This window comes from Pogona vitticeps, chromosome 4 (genome assembly GCF_051106095.1).
Source record: "Pogona vitticeps strain Pit_001003342236 chromosome 4, PviZW2.1, whole genome shotgun sequence".
Lineage (NCBI taxonomy): Eukaryota > Metazoa > Chordata > Lepidosauria > Squamata > Agamidae > Pogona > Pogona vitticeps.
The window spans coordinates 145,742,045-145,762,422 of NC_135786.1; the positions used below are offsets into that span (position 1 = coordinate 145,742,045).

Here is a 20,378-nt window from a genome sequence, read left to right on the forward strand (position 1 = left end):
TTCATCTGGAATAAAGTGTTTTTCAGAACTGGAATTGCAAGAACTAGAAAAGGTGACAAAATCAACACAGGACAATGACCATAATATGGAAGAGAAATGGAGGGTAGAGGCAGACACAATAGTAGAAGAAACATATCAATAGAGGAACAACTTAAGGAACAACCCAGAAATTGTGAGTTGACAGAATGGCAAACATTACTGAGAGAAAAAATAGTAAACCATATTAGCCTGAACACAGAAAGACAAAGTCTCCCCAATTTGCACCAATTACCAAGTAAACCAGTAAAATATCTACTGGAATTCGCAAATGTAGTCTCCAGAACAATCCCAACCAACATGCTAAAGGAAACGAACCAGTTCTTGTATAGTACAGGTACCATAATAACCATGGAACTTGGTTTCAAGCTGCAAAAACCCAAGAAACTTTGTGGTACTTCAAAATGGAAAATTCGGCTGGAAAGATAAATAAACAAAATATGTGCAGACATTAGCAATTTAAAACACTTGAAAGATTCAAAACTTAAAAAGTAAAAAGTAAAACCCAGAGTATGCAAAATGTATGTCTTAGAAAGGAAAACAATTGTTGGAACTATGGAAGAATTAAAACAGTAGGTAACAGCTACAGGAAAAAATTTTTGAAAGATATGATGGATGCTTGAAACAACATACAATGTTGAAATAACCAACAATTATTCTATGCATCACTAGGAGAAAATGCAGAGTAAAAGAAATTAGGTCCATATAAAGATGCTCTAAAATTTTGGAAAGAAATGTGAGAAAGCCCAACCGGACATAACAAAAATGTCTCATGAATTAAAAACATTTGTAAAGAAACTCAAGGAAAACAAATGGATTATATTGTAATTACAACTGAAATGATGAAGAGGCTAGTAAAGGCTGTAAAAAATTGGAGTGCATCTGGTCCAGATGAGCTACACAGATTTTGGTTAAAGCATCTAACAAATCTCCAAAAACTAGATGGAACAGAGTTACAAAATGGCAATATTATAAAATCATTATCAAGTGATGAAAATTATAAATATCTTGGAATACTAGAGGCAGAAAACATTGTGCACACAAAAGTTAAATAACTGATAGAAAGGGAATATATCAAAAGAATGTAAGAAATCTTAAAATCAAAATTAAATGGTGGAAATACAATCATTTGCCATAAACCATGGGCAATTCCAGTAATTAGATACCCAGCTGGAGTAATAGATTGGACTCAAAAGGAATTAGAAGAATTGGATTGAAAAAATGGAAACTAATGAACATGTATCATGCATTACACCCAAAAAGTGATGTGGATTATATTTACCACAAAAATCAGAGGCTGTGGATTAATACAGGAGGTAGTAAAGGAGGAAAAAAGAAGCCTAAATGATTCTATCAATAGAAGCAGAGAAAAATTACTTAAGGCAGTGAAAATGGAGATTATTTTGAAAGCAACAGAAACAAAGGCTCAATATATGAAACAACAACTTGAAAATAAATTAAACAGCTGGAAAAATAAACCACTACATGGACAACACCTGAGAAATATTGATGGAAAGCATGATCATAATTCAACATGGGCATGGCTAAAACTGGCGATCCTTAAGAAAGAAACTAAAGGCTTTTTATTCACTTGCATGAATAAATAAGATTTCAACATAGGCCTGAAATTAAAATTTGAATGATCATGTTGAAAGTGGACAGGGGATATTCTATGTGGTGGGTGCCATTAACTTAAATGGCTTGCTCTGAATAATTTCAGAGTGATCCTGAGAATCAGAATTGATCAGGTTTTGTGGATGGGACATTTACATGACCTGAAGAATCTAACATATCTATATGAGAAAGGGTAGTCCCTCAAGTAACCTGGTCCCAAGTAGCTTAGGGCTTAACAAGAAAAAAAACACCCTTAAACCTATGAGGAACAATGGAGGATGGACTATAGGGGGAAGGTTCCCACATTGCTCCACTCAAGTGAAATATAGGTCAGTTTGATGCTATTTTATTTGGAAATCACAAAGCACTGCCATTAATGTAGGGAGAAATCATGTTGTGTAGTACTGCTGAAACCAAGTTGGTTCCATCAGCACATCCACTTTCTTCAAGATCTGTTGACAGATACAGCAATGGGCAAAGCTGGGTGAATAATAAATCCTGATTTGGAACACCTCTTTTCCAGAACTATAGTCTTTCAGTCCTAAGTCACTATTGAATATTTACTGTCAGTCATGGAAAACTGAAATGAGTCCCCTTATTATTACAATTTTATGGAAGAAATGTAACTGGTATTACTATGCTAGACTCTTCAGATTTCATTGTCACTTGCAATCCAAATCTGAATTTCAGCTCAAGCTTTCCTCCATAGCTGAAAAGCAAAGTGAAGGACTAATGCAATGTGTGCTTCCATATCCACCACAGTTCACATTTAGGCACATGCATTATACATGCACCCTTTTATAAGTAGATGTTACAGACTGATAAATTATGTACTTTTGAAACCTTATTTTTTACATTGTTACGCCATGTTCAATGTGCTTATACTGCAAAGCATCATTATAGGAGATGACACTCCCAGTATGAAGTTGAAGGCTGAAGCTATTCGTATATGCAATCCCATATACTGTATATATTTATTTCATTTTATACTTAAATGCCAGCATGCATCATATTCCCCCCAAAAACACACATACACACAAAATTCATTATGTGATTTGCAGGGAGCATTGATTCATAAAAATACAAATAGATGAATTAGTGATTTTTTAAATGAATGTGGCTATTCTTTTTTTTATTTTGTGCCCATCTCTAGTCCTGACATAATCACAGAGCTCTTAAAGGCAACTGCCTTCCTAAGGTAACAGTGCTTGGCATCACAGGGGTGTGACCAAGGATTGCTAACTGCTGGTTTGAGGAAAGCAGTCAAAAGTAATCTTTGTAGATATGGAGGCTGATGGCAGGCTATCACAGAAAACTTGCTGCTTTTTTGTCACAAAATGGCCTGAGTTTGCTAATAATGGTTAGTTTTCCCTAATTGCCTGGGCTGATTAAGAGGTGGAAAATATAAATCTTACTTTCCATGCTTTATTGCAGAATATTGAAAACTGAAAAGGAGAAGAAACGAATGTGCTATCCCAGAATAAGGAATGTCAAGCTGTCACACTGAGAAAGAGCATTCCAGAATTCAACATTTTGCAGATCCCTAATTAGGATACCAGTTATGGTCGCCAGGCCAATCTGCAGGCAAATCTGGAGCCTTAGAATGTATCTCAATTTGGTTTAGAGAGTGATTTCTGCCTTGTATGTTTTCATTTGTTCCCCAGATCACTGTTGATTGTAGCTTTTTGGTTTTGCTCTGTGGTATAAGGAATTTGGGCACACTATAAACCCTAAAGAGTGGAGTTAATCTTCCAAATTTTGAACAGATAGTTTCGTGTACTATATACATTTATATTTTGTTTTATTAAAAAAGGAAGAAGATAAAAATGCTGAAGTGATTTGTGCCCCATCCAATTTGATCTACAGTATTCTGTGGACATAAAGGGAATCATAAATTCACTTCATATATTGAATGAAATCTTGCTATTTGACCGAGACTTATACAAATTGATCTGAATAAGCTTGATTTGATTAGGAATTTGTGATTCATCTGAATCCAGTGCACAGCTCTAATGTTGTGAGCACATGCTTTGAATTAATGAATACTTTATTACGGTCAAAGACCAGAAAAACCAAATCAATATAAAATAGATACATATAATTATGGCTTGGTAAGATCAGTCAGGGTAATAAAATTCCATTACAACATGATAAAACAACCCTTCTTTCCAGTTAACAACACATGCTTTGCAAATTAGTCTGTGATTCTAGGGATCTGTACTTTGACAGTATATCCCAAACTGCATCAGAAAATGATCTTAAATATATAATTAGCAATCATTTAACATGACATACTTAAAAAGTGAACCTATTACTATACACAAAGTACATTGGAAGTAAAGTGTCAGTTCATCCAGTCTTGACTCCTATTATTCCCATATTTTTGTCCTTACTGAAAGAAAGGTAGCCTTTAGCTTTAATGGGATTTCTAATTTCCAGGTACCATCTACCATCTCAGACTAATTCTGAATTCAGATGTCATCTATGCCACAGAACAGCAATTAGAATGTTAATTAATTTTAATTAAAATAAAAAAGCCTGCTTTGATTAGAGGATAATTATTTGTTCATTCAAAGTATAAATTAAGGGTGGGTTGGTATAGTCATTAATGGTCAACCGTCTTACATTTTGGTGTGATATTAATAGTATCAGCTTAAAATTCAAATTTAGATTCTGTGTATGTGGAGATAAATTCAACATAATATTATGCCATATTTTCTTCCTCTCCAGTTAGTTATGAGTGCAATATCAATTTCAAGTCTGGTTGAAAAGTTTGGTCCTCTTGACAGACATTTTTGGATAAAGCAAAACAGTGAAGTTTTCCTTGGAAGCATAGAAAGATCGAAACAGGAACTGTCTTCATAATGAACCTTAAACCTAATCAAAAATATGAAATTTGTGTGTGGGGTGGTGGATTCTAATATCCAGAATCCCCCAGGGAGCAGACAGAATGCTCTGTGCCCAGTAATGTACAATTTTTATATATATTTCTCAATCAAGCTTTTTTTCTCTATGTTTTGTTTAGTTGATTGTGAAATTCCCGTGTTCATTTATTTTTGTTTTTCTGTATCAAACAAATCCTAATTTAAGCAACAACTGTATGCAAAAGATAATTGTGCACATGATTTCCTTGTTTCTAGAGTTTCCTCTTATGCACCCAGTTATGTGAATGGCCACACAAATTGACCACGTGCCTAGCCACAGGGATGAACACAAAACTGATAGTGCAATCCAGGAAATGCAGGTGCAGTACAGGGTCCACAGCATGGTGCCTTCCCTTGCACAGTTGTCCTTACATGATCATGTAATTTCTCTGAATAATCAATAATCAATAATTTGTTCATAGGGTTTGCTTGAATTTCAGGATACTGTGAGTCATTTGAATGACACTTAATTCTTTTGTTGGGATAGAACCAAAACAAATGTGGGGGATATTCCAGTCTTATTTATGTTGGGAAAGAAAATGAATTTGATTTGTGCCTGAAATTTTAACAAGGAGCTGGAATAAGAAAAATAGTAAAAGTTAACATGTTCCCCCATTACCCTTTTCTACCAAGCACAGTTCTAGAAACAACATTTATTTACTAACCTATTGGAAGCATGGCCACCATGTATTTTGCTGCCAGAGACAAAGGTCAAGAGAGCATCTCCCATCTTCCACTCCATGTTTCAGTTGCACCTGGCATCAGCATTAGCAATATGATAGGGTCCCGTCCCCCCATGGACCGAGAGCACAGACTACATTAGAGGGTGCAGGGAAACCTCCCAGAGAATGGAATTGCCAGTAGGCCCAGGAGGAATAGCTATAGAGGAGGTACTGATGCCCGGGTTCAGGACTATAACAATGGACTCTTGAGACTGCAAGACTGTTTGCTATCATTCTTCAGGATAGCAAAATTGGAGATAGCAATTTGATTCAAGAAAAAAAGGTGGTAAAATAGTAAGAGACACCATTGCTCTCTATTTTACCACCTATAGTTTCATGAGGAGATAATTTATGAGGTGGAGAGAGGAAAAAATACCGAAGGAAAGAGTGCTCAGCACACTTGAAAGAAACAGTACTGCTATTTAGCTCTAATAGAAGTTTGGAGATGTCACATAGGTGAAAGAAACTGTCATCTCTGGATAAGATATGGAACTTCTTTTCTAGGCCACATTGCTAGGATCTTCAAGCAAATTGAACAGTTCCTGTCTAGCAGCCACATTGCTTTCTAAAGGCCAACAATATACATTTAACAACACTGTCTAAAGGTTTTACCGTTTGACCTCCAGCTGATTATATTTTTTTTTTACCAGCTTGATCACTCAAGTTCGTCTTTTTGTAGTAAACTTTATGGTGTTTCTATATAGTCATGAATACACCACACACATGCAGAAAAAATTGATTTTTATTATCTTATGAAATAAGAGCAAGTGGCAAATGCATTGGATCGCGTATAATCTTCATCTTACTCTGATTCTGGTACTATAACCACTAGTTTAATAACTCAATATTTTTATCCAAGTTAATAATATGTTGGATTATCTTTCAATAGATATCCAAAAATGAAATATATATATATACATATACTAGTGTACAAAGCAATAAATTCTGATGAGGCTGAATCAATTTTTACCCAAAGCAAGAGTGAGTCTCTCTATAATGTCTGTACATCCAGACCTAGAGAGCCTGCTTTCATTTTATTTCAGGCATTTATGGGGCACAGTTCTACCAATATAGCCAGAAGATGTCCGTAATCCAATACAAGTAAATAATTATGGTGACATAAAACCTAATGCAAAACCATTAAATCAGAAAAATAGTACACAACCTCAAACCCTAAAACTACAAAAACCATGACGGAAGCACATAGTGATTAAAAAAAAAAACCACACACACACCTTCCTGAAGAGAAATGCTTTATTGCAGGTATTGAGCCACTATTAACCCCTTATTACTAACCTTTCCACTTTCTGTCTTTAACTAGTGTGAAGAAATCCAAAGTCCTATCCCATTGCTAAGTGCTTCATTGACCTGTTTTTGGAGGCTTGTTCTACGCAAGAGGCTGTTGCTGAAAAAAAAACTAGGATGCACCTGTAACGATCTTGGAATGTTCTTCTCAGGCCTACAGAAAAACATTCGCCCTTCCTACTAGCAAAATACTTTGTCAGCATTGCAGAAATCATCTATGCAGAGAACCAAAATGGAATCCATTTTACTTTGTTCACTACTACAGAACCCATCTTCTGTACAAGATCTAAATCACATAACCCATATCCTGACAGCACTCTTCCCTAGTAGCCATCTTCTTCATTTCACTAGGGTGGTGACAAAAGGATTCTTCTCAGAAGCTCCTAGGTGATGATCTTCATTCTGAGCTGGCCTGAAGCCTACAAAAGGCACTGCTATGTTAATCCATGACAGACAAGGAGGGTAAATAATTGTGCACATTTCAGCCCATTCAAATTTCTACCAAGATTCTGAGGTTTCTCATTGCCTCATCTTTTTTCCAGAACAGAAATCTGCCAATCTTCTTCCACTTATGATTTTGGGACTTTCAGGCTAGTGTCCACAATCAGTCTAATAAAATCCTGAAATATCTATGTGTACCAGAAACCATCAGATATCTGGATTTGCTTCTGACTTGATGGAACCAGTGCATCAGAATTGCTTTTTGTACTCAAGGTTAAGTTTTTCACTGTGATTTAAACAATGCAAATGTGTGCTGCAGTGCATTAGCAATGTGCAAGAAAAAAAAAGAACTGTATAAGCTGAAAACTGAAAACATATACAATCTAATGCAAATGAAATGATGAATAGAAAGGTATGCATGTATCAGTTCTAGTTATTCTAGAATCTTCATAATAAATAATAATTGTGTGCTGTCAAGTCAACTCTTATGGCAACCCTTTTCAGGGTTTTCTAAGGGAGAGAGTTGTCAGAAATAAGTGTCTTTCTGTATTTCTTTGTTGCTGTACCTAGACTGGGCTAACCTGGCTAACCTGAGAATAACAAAGGAAAGTGTGTTGTTTATATACCATCCCATAGTGCTTAAAGCAGCTTACAATATAATTGTGCAGGATACACATTGCCCCTGCTCAGTGATCTGGGTACTCAATTCACCTGCCTCATAAGGCTGGAAGGCTGATTTATCCTCAAGCTGTCTACCTGAAGCCAGGACTGAACTCAGATTGTGAAAGGAATCTTCATTGCAGTATTGCAGTTTAACCACTGTGCCATGAAGCTCTCTGATAGCCCAATATAGCTTTGTCAACATTCTATTTGCCCTTTGCTTTGCAAAGCTCAACATTTTCCTTCTGACAATATGGCGACAGTATTGTGCAGCAATATTGGGCCATTTCCTGGCATTTCGAATATTCCACATGCATAGAAGAGAAAGGGTTTTTTTTTAAGAATTGAATATTCATATATTTAAGTCTCCAGTCTTATACATACTTGACAAGGCATACGCCAACTGAAAAAATGGGACTTCAGTATACAGTACATAGCATTTGGCTCATTGTATCATTAACTTTTCTGGACTTTGATACATTTCATATTTTCTGGATCGTATCACCAGTGAAGAATGTTGGGCATGTTTTATAGACAAGCCATGGATTTCTGCTCTGACAATATGTCTGATAGGGAAGTATGTGAAGTTCTATGCCACTTGAACCATGAAGGAAATCTAACCCTCTGAACCAATCAATAGAAGTAATTACAGCTAATTAAGAGTTAGTATGTGCTTCTAGCAAATCCAAACTTCCCACTTCTTTCAAGAAATACCCACTTGATCCTGTCTGTTAACTGGCAGATGCTGCCAAGAGAATATGCTTGTCTTAGTGAGGAGTAAGGAATGTCAGTGTACCCACAGGCGTTGCAGTGAAACTGCAGATAGCTCATTAAATCAGATATGGCTCCTTTGGTAATCCCAAAAATTACTTTGATAACTACAGTGATTCTAGAGATAATACATGGAGTTACATTCAGACTAAAAGCAACTGAAGTTCACCTGGCCACTCTGGTGATTTTTGACAAAGCTTGCTTGATCATATGCAGCAATTTGGTAAGGACAATGCATTGCCTTGTCAGCTTCCAGTGATACTTTCTGTAGTGACCATATTGACCACAGAAAATGGAGAATCAAGGTTTCGTTCTGGAAAGGGTAGCCTATGAAATGGCTACTAGATATGTTCCATTCAGTTTTTTTAAAAAAGAATGTTTGGATTTCCACCTTGCAGATCCACATCTAAACTTCAGTCACCAGGAGAAAGGCCCTGCTTAAATGCTTCATGACTTAGGTAAAGATTGACATTTAGTCCAATCATGTCCGACTCTAGGGTGTGGTGCTCATCCCTGTTTCCAAGCCATAGAGCCAACGTTTATCTGAAGACAGTTTTCATGGTCACGTGGCCAGCACGACTAGCCACGGAAGGCTGTTTGTGACAAACCCAGACCTACTGGGATCTATCACACAGTTACTAAGCTGCCACCAACCATTCCCTATAATAAGTCACACAGACCAGGGATGGATTTTTAAACAACAAAAGAATAAGGTTTATTTTAAATACACACAGAGATAATAAAATGATTAGGTGAATAAAATAAAGTAACGTGGCTTATTCTCACACACACAAGCATACAGTTTGGTTCACCTAGAACCTTTAACTTAAAGCACAGACCCTGAACCCATCAGTTCTGGCTAACCAACAGACCCCTGAACCTTTCAGGCTGGTACTCTGACACACAGTAGTACCCTGTCAGACACCCAGACTCCCACAACAGCTTCTTCTTCCCCAGCTGCTGCTTCGTCCCAACCCAGTGTCTCACAGTCTGTCTCAGCATCTACTCTTCACCACACAGGCATCACATATTTATACAGTACAGCCCCTCCTCCTGATGTCCCGCCTTCCACTCCCCATAGGATGGAACTTTCCCTCCAAACCCATGACAGACAGGTAACATCAGTGCTGTTATGTAACACCTCCCCTCTTTATAAGTTGTTTTGTAGGGGGAAAGCTAAAAGTGCTTTTCACCAAAAAAACAACCTGCATAAAATACACAACAACATTTATACATACCATATAATACTTACATATACTTACACTCCAAGTTAACCATAGCAAATAGGCATTTCAAACATTTACCATATGCATTACATCAATTTTACCTTTATTAATACAAACCAATTTAAAACCAGGTACATTTTAACTTTTTGTTTTCATTATATACATATAGTCCATGTTCTTTCGCCGTCTTCAGTCTTCAGGTCTTCTTGATAAGGCGTCAGCAACACAGTTCACTGACCCTCTGACCACCTTCACTTCAAAGTCATAGTCCTGTAAGTTCAAAGCCCACCTCATAAGTTTGCTATTGTGGGTTTTCATTGTCTTTAACCATTGCAATGGTGAATGGTCAGTACACAGAATAAAATGTCTTCCCCAGATGTAAGGCTTGGCCTTCTGGATCGCGTAGACTATGGCCAAACACTCCTTCTCCACGGTTGCCAAATGTCTCTCACCTTTTTGAAGTTTCCTACTCAGGTAGGACACTGGATGCTGGTCACCATTCTCATCCTCCTGGCACAGAACTGCTCCTACCCCGCTGTTAGACGCGTCGGTGTAGATGATAAACTCCCGGTCGAAGTCTGGAGCACGCAGGACAGGATAGTTGATTAACGCCTCCTTCAACCTCTGGAACGCCGCCTCACAGTCGCCGGTCCACGGGATGCGGTCATCAGCCTTCTTCCTCGTCAGATCGGTCAGCGGAGCCGCAATCTCGCTAAACCTCGAGATGAACTTTCTGTAGTAGCCCACCAACCCAAGAAATGATTTGACTTTTCTCTTGGTGGTGGGTCTAGGCCAATCTCGAACAGCTTCTATTTTGGCCTCCAGGGGTTTTATCATTCCTCCCCCTACCATGTGACCTAAGTATTTTATTTCTGGGCTACCCAGCTGACACTTGCTGGCCTTTACTGTTAGCCCTGCTGCACTTAACCTCTGCAGCACTAACTCCAGGTGTATCAGGTGATCTTCCCAGGTATTACTGAAGATCCCTATGTCGTCAATGTAGGCCACTGTAAAGTCACTGAGCCCTACCAAGGTCTGGTCCATCAGCCTTTGGAATGTGGCTGGTGCATTTCTGAGACCAAAGCTCAGGACTCGAAACTCATAGAGACCAAAAGGGCTGCAAAAGGCAGTCTTTTCTTGATCCCTGGGATCAATTCTTAATTGCCAATATCCCTTTACCAGGTCCAATGATGAGATGAACCGACAACCCCCTATGGTTTCAATCAGGTTGTCTAGCCTGGGCATTGGGTAGGCATCAGGAGTGGTTACACGGTTTAATTTCCTGTAATCGACACAAAACCTAATGCTCCCATCAGGCTTGTCCACAAGGACTATCGGAGAGGACCAAGGACTAGAAGAGGGGACGATTATGTTCTCCCTCAGCATTTCGTCCAGCTCCTTCCGCACCTTGTCCCTATAGGGTCCCGTTACTCGGTATGGGGATACTGCCTGCGGGGGTGCATCCCCTGTGTGGATCCGATGCATCACTCCCTTCACTATCCCCGGCTTGTTGGAAAATACCTGTTGATATTTATTAAGCAGCATTTTTAATTCTTGCTGCTGGTCTTGGGTGAGTGCAGGACTGATCTTTACCTCCTCTGGGTTGTATTTTACTTCCCCTCTACCCTCCCAGAAGGGTAATTCAGCTTCCTCACTCTCAGCTGCTTTTATCGCGAATAAAACCCTCTGTTCCCCTCTGTAGTAGGGTTTTAGGGCATTCACATGAACCACCCTCCTTGCTTGGTTCTCCTCCTGCTCTATTAGGTAGTTCAGGTCTGACATCTTGGAAATGACCCTATATGGTCCTGCCCATTTGAGCTGCAGCTTATTCTCTCTGCAGGGCCTAAGCCAAAGCACCTCCTCCCCTGGGTCAAAGTGCCTCTCTCTAGCTTTGCGGTCATACCATGTTTTCTGTCTGACCTTCTGAGCTTGCAGGTTTTCTGCTGCCAGCTCTAGATTTCTCCTTAGGTCATTCATCAAGGTGTCTATGTAAGTCACAACGTCTTGTGGGTCATCCTGGGTGACCTGCTCCCAATTTTGTTTGATCAAATCAAGGGGCCCTTTCACCCCTAAGTGTGCAGCAAACATGTCAGAGTGACCCCTTTGTAAGATCATGGGGCGATACTTTTCAGGTACCACCAGCTGACTTCTGATCCCATCTCCCCCTTTTGAGATATTCCTCAGGGTCTCTCTATATAAAATCCCCTTTTTCTCCAGAAATCTCACTGGGGTTTCAGGTGTTAGCTGGGCGTCAGTCACCTGTTCAAAACACTTTTGGAGAGTGGCGTCTGCCTTTTGCTCCTGTCCAAATCTGCTGTCTGTGGTTAAGGTTTCCACCACAGCTTCTGAACTCCCCTCTGCTTCCGTCTCTGGCTCGTCATTACCCCCCTGAACTGTCCCTGTGGTGTCTTGTGAGCGTGTAATCACTAGCACCCGTTTCACATGTTCAGCCAGGTCATTTCCCACGAGCACGGCTGCTGGCAGAGTTGATGAAATCGCTATCCGCCAATCTCCCCTCCAGCCTTGAAAGTTGACAGGTACCTCTGCTACTGGCAGAGAGATTACCTGCCCCTCAATCCCTGCCACCTTTATGCTCTCATTTGGGATTATATACTCCCTAGGAATAATATCTGGATGGCACAGGGTTACCTGGGAACAAGTGTCCCGCAGCCCCCTATACTGACGGTCAAGTATTCCTACGTCCACCCCAGCTGTCTCAAACAACTGAGAATCTGTTTTTATCAGCAAGCAGCGCTTTACCTCCAGAAGAGGACCATTTTCCTCAGCCTGATCAGCAGAGGCAGCTGTCCCAGACTGAGTAGCCATGGCAACAGGCTCCCTCTGTGACACTGAGCTTTGCTCTTTCTGGACACAGAACACAGCTTTTGGCTTGGTCCCACTAGAATTCTGAGGCACCATTCCTTTTAGCTGCTTTAATTTCTCACACTCTGAGATTAGATGACCCTTTCCCTGACAGAAATAGCATTTTCTAGTGTATTTGGATTCTCTCTCCTCTGGTTTCGGTTTTCCCTCCAAATTCTGAGGGCTTGGTTTCATGCCTGAGGGCTTCCCTTCACCATGGGCCCCTCCCCCTTGCTGGCTTTTCCCTGGTCCCTGAGAGTACTTGCTGTAGGTTTCTTTGGGTTTACCTACAGATTTCCCCTCACCCAAGGGCTTTCTTATTTGGGAGATAAAATCTGCGATTTCTGCGGCTGCTGCCACAGATTTCGGTTTCCTTTCCCTCACCTGGAATTTCAATTCCCCATGCAGAACTGAATAGAACTGTTCCAGGGCTATCAAGTCTTTAAGCTGTTCATAGGTCTCTGTCCCCTCCTGCGATAGCCATTTCTCAAGCAGCCTCACCAATTGGGCCCCCACTTGGGTAAAAGTCTGTTCTGGCTTCTTGGTAAGGGACCTGAATCTTTGTCTCAGCTGCTCTGCATTTATCCCATGTCTTGCAAACACCAGTTTTTTGAACTCTGCAAAATCTTTCATCAGTTCCTCAGGCATCTCGGCATAAACTTCAGCAAGGCTACCACTGATTAAAGATCGCATGATGGTCATCTTCTCAGTTTCCCTCACTGAGAAGTCCACAAACGCTCTTTCCACTAAGGAAAAGAACACCTCAGGACAATCTCCCTTGTGGTACACAGGGAATTTCTTCAGGTCAGCCTTAGACAACTGGCCTCCCTCAGAATCCCTATTGTTATTATGGTTCTGGTTCATCATTTCCAGTTTTCTTAATTCAAACGCCATTCTTTCTTTTTCCAGAGCAATTTTCTCTCTCTCTAATCTTTCTTCTTTTTCCAATTGCCTCATCCTCAGTTCATGCTGTTGGGCTATGAGCAATTTTCTGAGTTCTGGGTCCTGCTCTCCTGTGCTGTCACCTTGCACTGAGCCAAATTCATCCTCAGAACCTTGGTCAATCTGGGGGTCTTTCACTTCACTCATGTCTGCTACTTGGCTTCGAGTCAAGGGCATAACCCCCCCCTCAGAACAGGCTGCTTTAAAAAGTCAAGCCTCAGAATAAAACGACCACTTTTTTTCCTTTTTGCCTCAGAACCAGCTCTCCCTAGAGATTGCTGCTGTTCTTCAGCACTACTTGCAACAGTATCGAGTCAGAGCCTACCCCCCTCTGCTGGGCCTCTCAGCTGGCAAGCTAGCTCGCTGTTGCTACGCAGATTTTCCTCAGCTTTTTCCCGCCAAAACCAGGCTGCCTCAGAGCACCTTAATCTAAGTCTCCCCAGTTGGCACGTTCTTCTACTAGCGCACCTCCCCGTGAGGTACACCTAGAAGATTACCTACGCGCCTCAAACTGTCCCTGACTAGACCCCCCTTGCTCTGGGCACACTTGCCAAGGCTTTGCTGGACCGCTGGACAACTGGACCAGTCGTATCCCACACGCTGGACACCAATCAATGTGACAAACCCAGACCTACTGGGATCTATCACACAGTTACTAAGCTGCCACCAACCATTCCCTATAATAAGTCACACAGACCAGGGATGGATTTTTAAACAACAAAAGAATAAGGTTTATTTTAAATACACACAGAGATAATAAAATGATTAGGTGAATAAAATAAAGTAACGTGGCTTATTCTCACACACACAAGCATACAGTTTGGTTCACCTAGAACCTTTAACTTAAAGCACAGACCCTGAACCCATCAGTTCTGGCTAACCAACAGACCCCTGAACCTTTCAGGCTGGTACTCTGACACACAGTAGTACCCTGTCAGACACCCAGACTCCCACAACAGCTTCTTCTTCCCCAGCTGCTGCTTCGTCCCAACCCAGTGTCTCACAGTCTGTCTCAGCATCTACTCTTCACCACACAGGCATCACATATTTATACAGTACAGCCCCTCCTCCTGATGTCCCGCCTTCCACTCCCCATAGGATGGAACTTTCCCTCCAAACCCATGACAGACAGGTAACATCAGTGCTGTTATGTAACACTGTTACCTTCCCACCAAGGTGGTACCTATTTATCTACTCGTATTTTTACATGCTTTCAAACTGCTAGGTTGTCAGGAGCTGGGACAAGCGACGGGAGCTCACTCCTCACGTGGATTCGATCTTATGACTGCTGGTCTTCTGACCTTGCAGCACAGAGGCTTCTGCGGTTTAACCTGCAGCGCCACCACATCCCTCTAACTTCTTGTTTTTTAAAAAAGGAAGCTGCCCCAGTCCCAGTTGGGAAACTGTGATCATGGAGAATTCTGGAGAGGTCATCTAAAAAAATCCAAATGGTACATCCTTTACAGCTGCAATGTCAAGAAAGGCAGCAGGTGCTCAAATTACCCACTTCTGACCTAAGAACACAGTGAAGAAAAATAATAAGGGGAGAGAACATAGTTCAGCAGTAGGTCACATGCTATGCAAGCAGAATATTCCAGCTTCAGGCCCAGAATCTCCAAATGGGGCTGGAAAGACTCTCTTGGAATGGTGGACAGCTGTTGCAAGTTACTATTGACAATATTACAGTGCACAGTCTACTGAGTTGACTCAGACTGAGGCAGCTTATTAAAGTTTCATAGTCCATGTGACTGGATAGGCAGTTGGAGACTCCAGTTCATGTTTCTGTGCACATTCCAGATTGATTCAGTCTCAAACCATCAGGATCTGATGGTCATCTAAGGCTAATGATTGAGCAATTTGAATTTGCATCTCTGGGTGCAGTTCCATAAAAGTGATTACTGTTCTCTTTGCCAAAGAGGCAAGACCAGTTTGCAGCTATAGAAGGAAGCCCCTGAAACTGCTTTAGTTGAGTCATGGCTAGGATCCTGAAAAGCTCAGAGAGCTAATGGTTTTACGTTAAAAAAGAATCACTTATTCCTCAGCTCCTCTCTGCTCGATTCCCTAATAAATGCTTTGAACTGGAAATGGGAGTTACAGTACCTTCACTTTCTTCTTTAGACTGAAGATTATTTTCACTCTGTGCTGGTCATGCTAATTTGACTACTAAGATGTTTAAATTAGACTATTCTTTCCACTCGAATCTAATAAGCCTTGCAGTTATGAAAGACATAGGTGGTGAGAGCCTGTCTTTGGGGAATATAGACAACATGCCTTGCAAATTGTCCAGCTACCTATCAGAGCTGCAAGTGTTGAGGTACCTGATTGTCATGGCAGTATTCCTTAAGTGCTATAAACATGGTTAAACAAATATTGCATACAAAGTAATTCAACCTCTGATCTGTTGTATGCACGGATCTACAAATGCAAACATAATTGTTCAGTCAGCTGTTAATTCGGTGCTTTCTCCATCCAGAAGACTGTTAATTCCTCACTGATTATCTCTTTAATTTCTCACAGAGAAGCTGACTGATTTATAATATAATAAACATGGGGTGGGGGTGGGGGAAGGTGTCTAACAGTATTGTATGGCATTACTTGCTTGATAACCTATTCCGTGGAATGAGCAGCATGTGCACTCTCAGAGAATCAATGCAAAGGTACAGACTAAGAAGGTGATGGGGAACATGTGACCCTTCAGATGTTGGTGGACCATGGCTCCTCATTCTAGCCTGCATAGAATCACAGAATCACAGAATAATTGAGTTGGAAGGGGACTATAAGGCCATCGAGTCCAACCCTCTGCTCAATGCAGGAATCTAAAACAAATCAGATCTGATAGATGGTTGTCCAGTTTTCTCTTGAATGCCTCCAGTGTTGGAGTGCTCACCATCTCCTGAGGTAACTAGTTTCACTCTCATACTGCTCTAACAATTTAGAGGTTTCTCTTGATATTCAGTCTAAATCTGACTTCATGTAGCTTGAGCCCATTATTACATGTCCTGCACTCTGGGATGATCGAGAACAGATCCTGCCCCTCCTCCGCATGACTACTTTTCAAGTATTTGAAAAGTACTATTATCTCTCCCCTCCATCTTGTTTTTTCAAGGCTAAACATGTCCAGTTCTTTAAGTCTTTCCTCACAGAACTTGGTTTGCAGTCCCTTGATTGTCCTTGTTGCCCTCCTTTGAACTTGCTCAAGTTTGTTAGCACCCTTCTTGAAGTGAAGTGTCCAGAACTAGACATAGCACTCTAGATGAGTCCTAACCAGTGCTGAATAGAGGGAGATTAGTACCATATGGGATTTGGATACTTGACTTCTGCAAATGCATCCTAAACAATTCCATGATCCTTCTCACTCATAATATTACTGAGCCAAGTATCCCACATCTCAAAACTGTGCATTTGTTTTCCCTCCCTCCAGGTTTAGAACTTTGCACTTATCCCTATTAAATCTCATTCTGTTGCTTTCACAATCAGCAGTGAAGGATAATGGGAGCTGCAGACCCACCACTTCCAGAGGGCCACACTTTCCATAGCTCTGGGTTAAGAGAACCCAGAGCTAGAAAAATTCTATGGCAAATAATGGGCTTTATTCATAAAAACCCACCATGATGTTGTTGCTCAGGTTTCATGTGTGCTAACTAATATCACAAGCAAAGACAAGATGGCACAGAACATATCACAGATGATGGCCTCTAACTGAACTGAGATAGGAGCAACCACACCACCATATTTTTACATGGAAAACTTCAGCAAATACATCCCATTTCTCTATTTTCCAGCAATGGTGTAGTATTTTGTAAATCTAAAACATGACTGAATTTGGACACATCGTAAGAAGCCGTTATCCATCACAAGGTACTACAGTGCTTGGATAAGTTGAAGGCAGCAGGAAGAGAGCAAGATCAAATATGAGAAGAACGGACTTGAAAAAGGAAACCACGGCCTTGAGCTTGCAAAAGCTAAGCAGGGCTGTTCATGATAGGGCATTTTGGAGGTCACTCGTTCATATGCTGGCCATAGATCAGTGGCTTAGGTCTCTGGCTGTGGAGCCAGAGGTTGGGAGTTTGACTCCCTACTGTGCCTCCTTGGCTGGACTTGCTGATCCCATAGGGTCCCTCCCAGCTCAGCAGTTCTAAGGCTATTATTAAGGTTATTATTTCTTAGCTGACTTGACAGCACAGAACAAGAACAAAAGAGGGAGTGTGGGAAGAAGGAAGTATGGGTGTCTGCTAACACAGAATGGGTCATATACACATTGTACTACAATGCTGTTCAAAATGCCACAGTAAATGTTTGGTAGTGTAAAAGGATTTCCTAGAAATATCTAGCAAAGTGCAGACATTATCCTTTGGTTCCTCCTAATGGTTCCACAATCTGCACAGCCTTTCTGAGGCACTTGCAAAATTGGTACGATGTAATGAAGATCCCAACCAGAGTTGCATTGTGCATAATTATTCACAACTGGCTTAACTGCACACCTACGTATCCATTTTTTTTTGTTTCTTATGTAAATCAGGAAACAGGGATTTTGTTGTGGTTATAGTTATAGATCAAGTGTCAACATTGGCCCATTCCCCCATGCTACAAGATCAGTTCTCCCAAAACAAACAAACAGAAAGCAAAACAGAAAAGAAAAGAAAAAAAACGACCCCAGGAGACCTGATTATAGATCTCCCATGTCTCATCTAATCTGGTCTATAAATGCTGATCTAACTCAAGTTTAGATAACTGCCGAGCATCACATACACAAGAGGCTTAATTGCACAAGCTGTACAGCCAGCCATTTCCCCCCACCCAAACTGTTCTGAGCACCCATCAACAATAGCAAATGTATGCTTGTTGCATCCGGAGTAGTAAATCACTGTTCTGTACGGGAGCTCTGCAAATGTGTACAATTAAAAATTAACCTTGAGCAATACAACAGAGCTTTCAAACAAGATCAGGATTTTCACCTCACCCACTTCTGTCTGCTACATACAGAAATGAAACAAGTGTTCCCTCAACTGTCAAACACCAGGGAAAGATTTCAGGTTACTTTACATTCTGCCTTCTTCATTCATCCATCCAAATCAGCTTGGCTTAACTGCACCTCATTTATTTACATGTCTCCAGCAATATGTAATCTTGGTAGTCTTTGGACAATAGTAGTCTCTGCACATCTGGAGGCCAACAACTGGAAAGAGGATTTCATATTCCCCACAAAACACTGCCATCAATATAATTTTCCTCCTCCAGGACACAGGAGCCCAGCTAGTTATTAACATTCTCTGTGAATTTAGAAAAACAAACAATTTGACACTGGTTGTATAAATGTATTCAATATTAAAAAGAAAGTATTAACATTCATTATTTAAAAGTCCTTTATTTGTATGCCTTCTTATAAAAAAAGCACCAGAGAATGGATAGAGAAGTTATTCAGTCATCCAGAAGAATGTTTCTGGTAGATTCAACCCCATAATAAAGGAAAAAGTTCTCATCTACTAAACAAAGAGATTGAAAATTAAAATTGTATGCACACATAGAAATGTGGTGAATGCTCTTTAGCTGTATATTTTACCATTCCTGTCTGCAGTCGTGGCAGCTGTGGTTGTCATGTATGTGCCTATGACTTTATGCTCTCTAAGGATATCAAAGGTATCCTCTGCTCATATGAGTGTGCGTCATCACCACTAAAACTCAATAAAATAAATTGCTTGAGTGTGCAAGCAATCTTTCACATGCACAGTGGCAGGTATACAAGTCAAGGTATCACAAACAAATAGCTCCACACTCAGTCCTAAGACATCAGTAACAATGTATGTTGCTATTGTGCCATGTCACAATTTTCCTGCTTTGTCTTTGCTTGTCATTAGATTTGACAGCATCAGGGACAATTCACCATTTCAAGAAAGGGCGGGCCCGGGTCAGAAGTAGCAACACTTTTAGATTTCAGCAAGGAAACTGCAAGGCATGCCCAACATCCAACTGGACCCAGGAGGTCTTGTCTTGCTGGCACAGTGACTGCAGCAGAGGAATGGAAGGTGGATCCCTCTGGCTGGCCCCTGGCATCTGGAAAGGGTGCCTCTGTGGCTTCCTTTGATGGTAGCATGTTGGGTGCTGGTTCTTGCAGTACTTTACCTCCCGTCATCTAGCCTTGTTGTGGTGCACCCATGCCACTTTCCGCAAATGGATACAAAATTCCCCTAATGGCCAGTGTTGAGTTTCCCAACTCTCATTGTAACATTCCACCATCATGGTCACTTCCTTGGCTTCCAGGGTCTCCAGTGCATCAGCCCTGTAGTCTTCCCCTACCCTTCTGACTCAGTCTCCTACTTAAATCTCCAAGTCCCCATACTCACCTGCATGCCCTCTAGGGCATCATCCACCTCTCCACCACAGTCCACAGGCGAGCTGCAGGTGTGGAGGTGCATACTTTCTCACAAGGAGGTAGAAGGCCCACACTCCACAGCAGGGACAAAGCTATTAGGCTCACACTTTCCTTTGTCTAATTCTTAACTTGTAATTTAGTTGGGCTTTGGGTGGTCCTTGATTTCTGTTCAGTTCTGGAATTCAGCACTTTCTGAACTGGTTGCTAGTTCTGATATATAACAGTACTGTATTATTAATTTTTCATGTTTACTACCTTACTAGGCTTTCTTGTGCAAGCCATCTTGAGACAGTTTGCTTCTTAAATATGGGCTAAACATATTTTAAATATAATTCATAGTTCTAACCCCAGTTCTGAACTTCAGGTACCTCATTACGTGAAACACTGTATAATCATTACTACTACTGATCCTCTTAAGCCATTAGAAAGCTTGAGCTTTAAGGTCATCATAGAGTTGCAGTAAGCAGGCTGATTATAGGAATTTTCCTCTGGACTTAGATTAAAG

The 20,378-nt window shown here is 40.8% G+C and overlaps 1 protein-coding gene across 8 annotated transcripts in view; it reads right to left on the reverse strand.

Annotated features, from left to right (window-relative positions):
* CDH18 (cadherin 18) overlaps positions 1-20,378 on the reverse strand; it is a 787,224-nt gene that overhangs the window by 387,455 nt on the left and 379,391 nt on the right. The gene's annotated exons all lie outside the window — the stretch shown is intronic.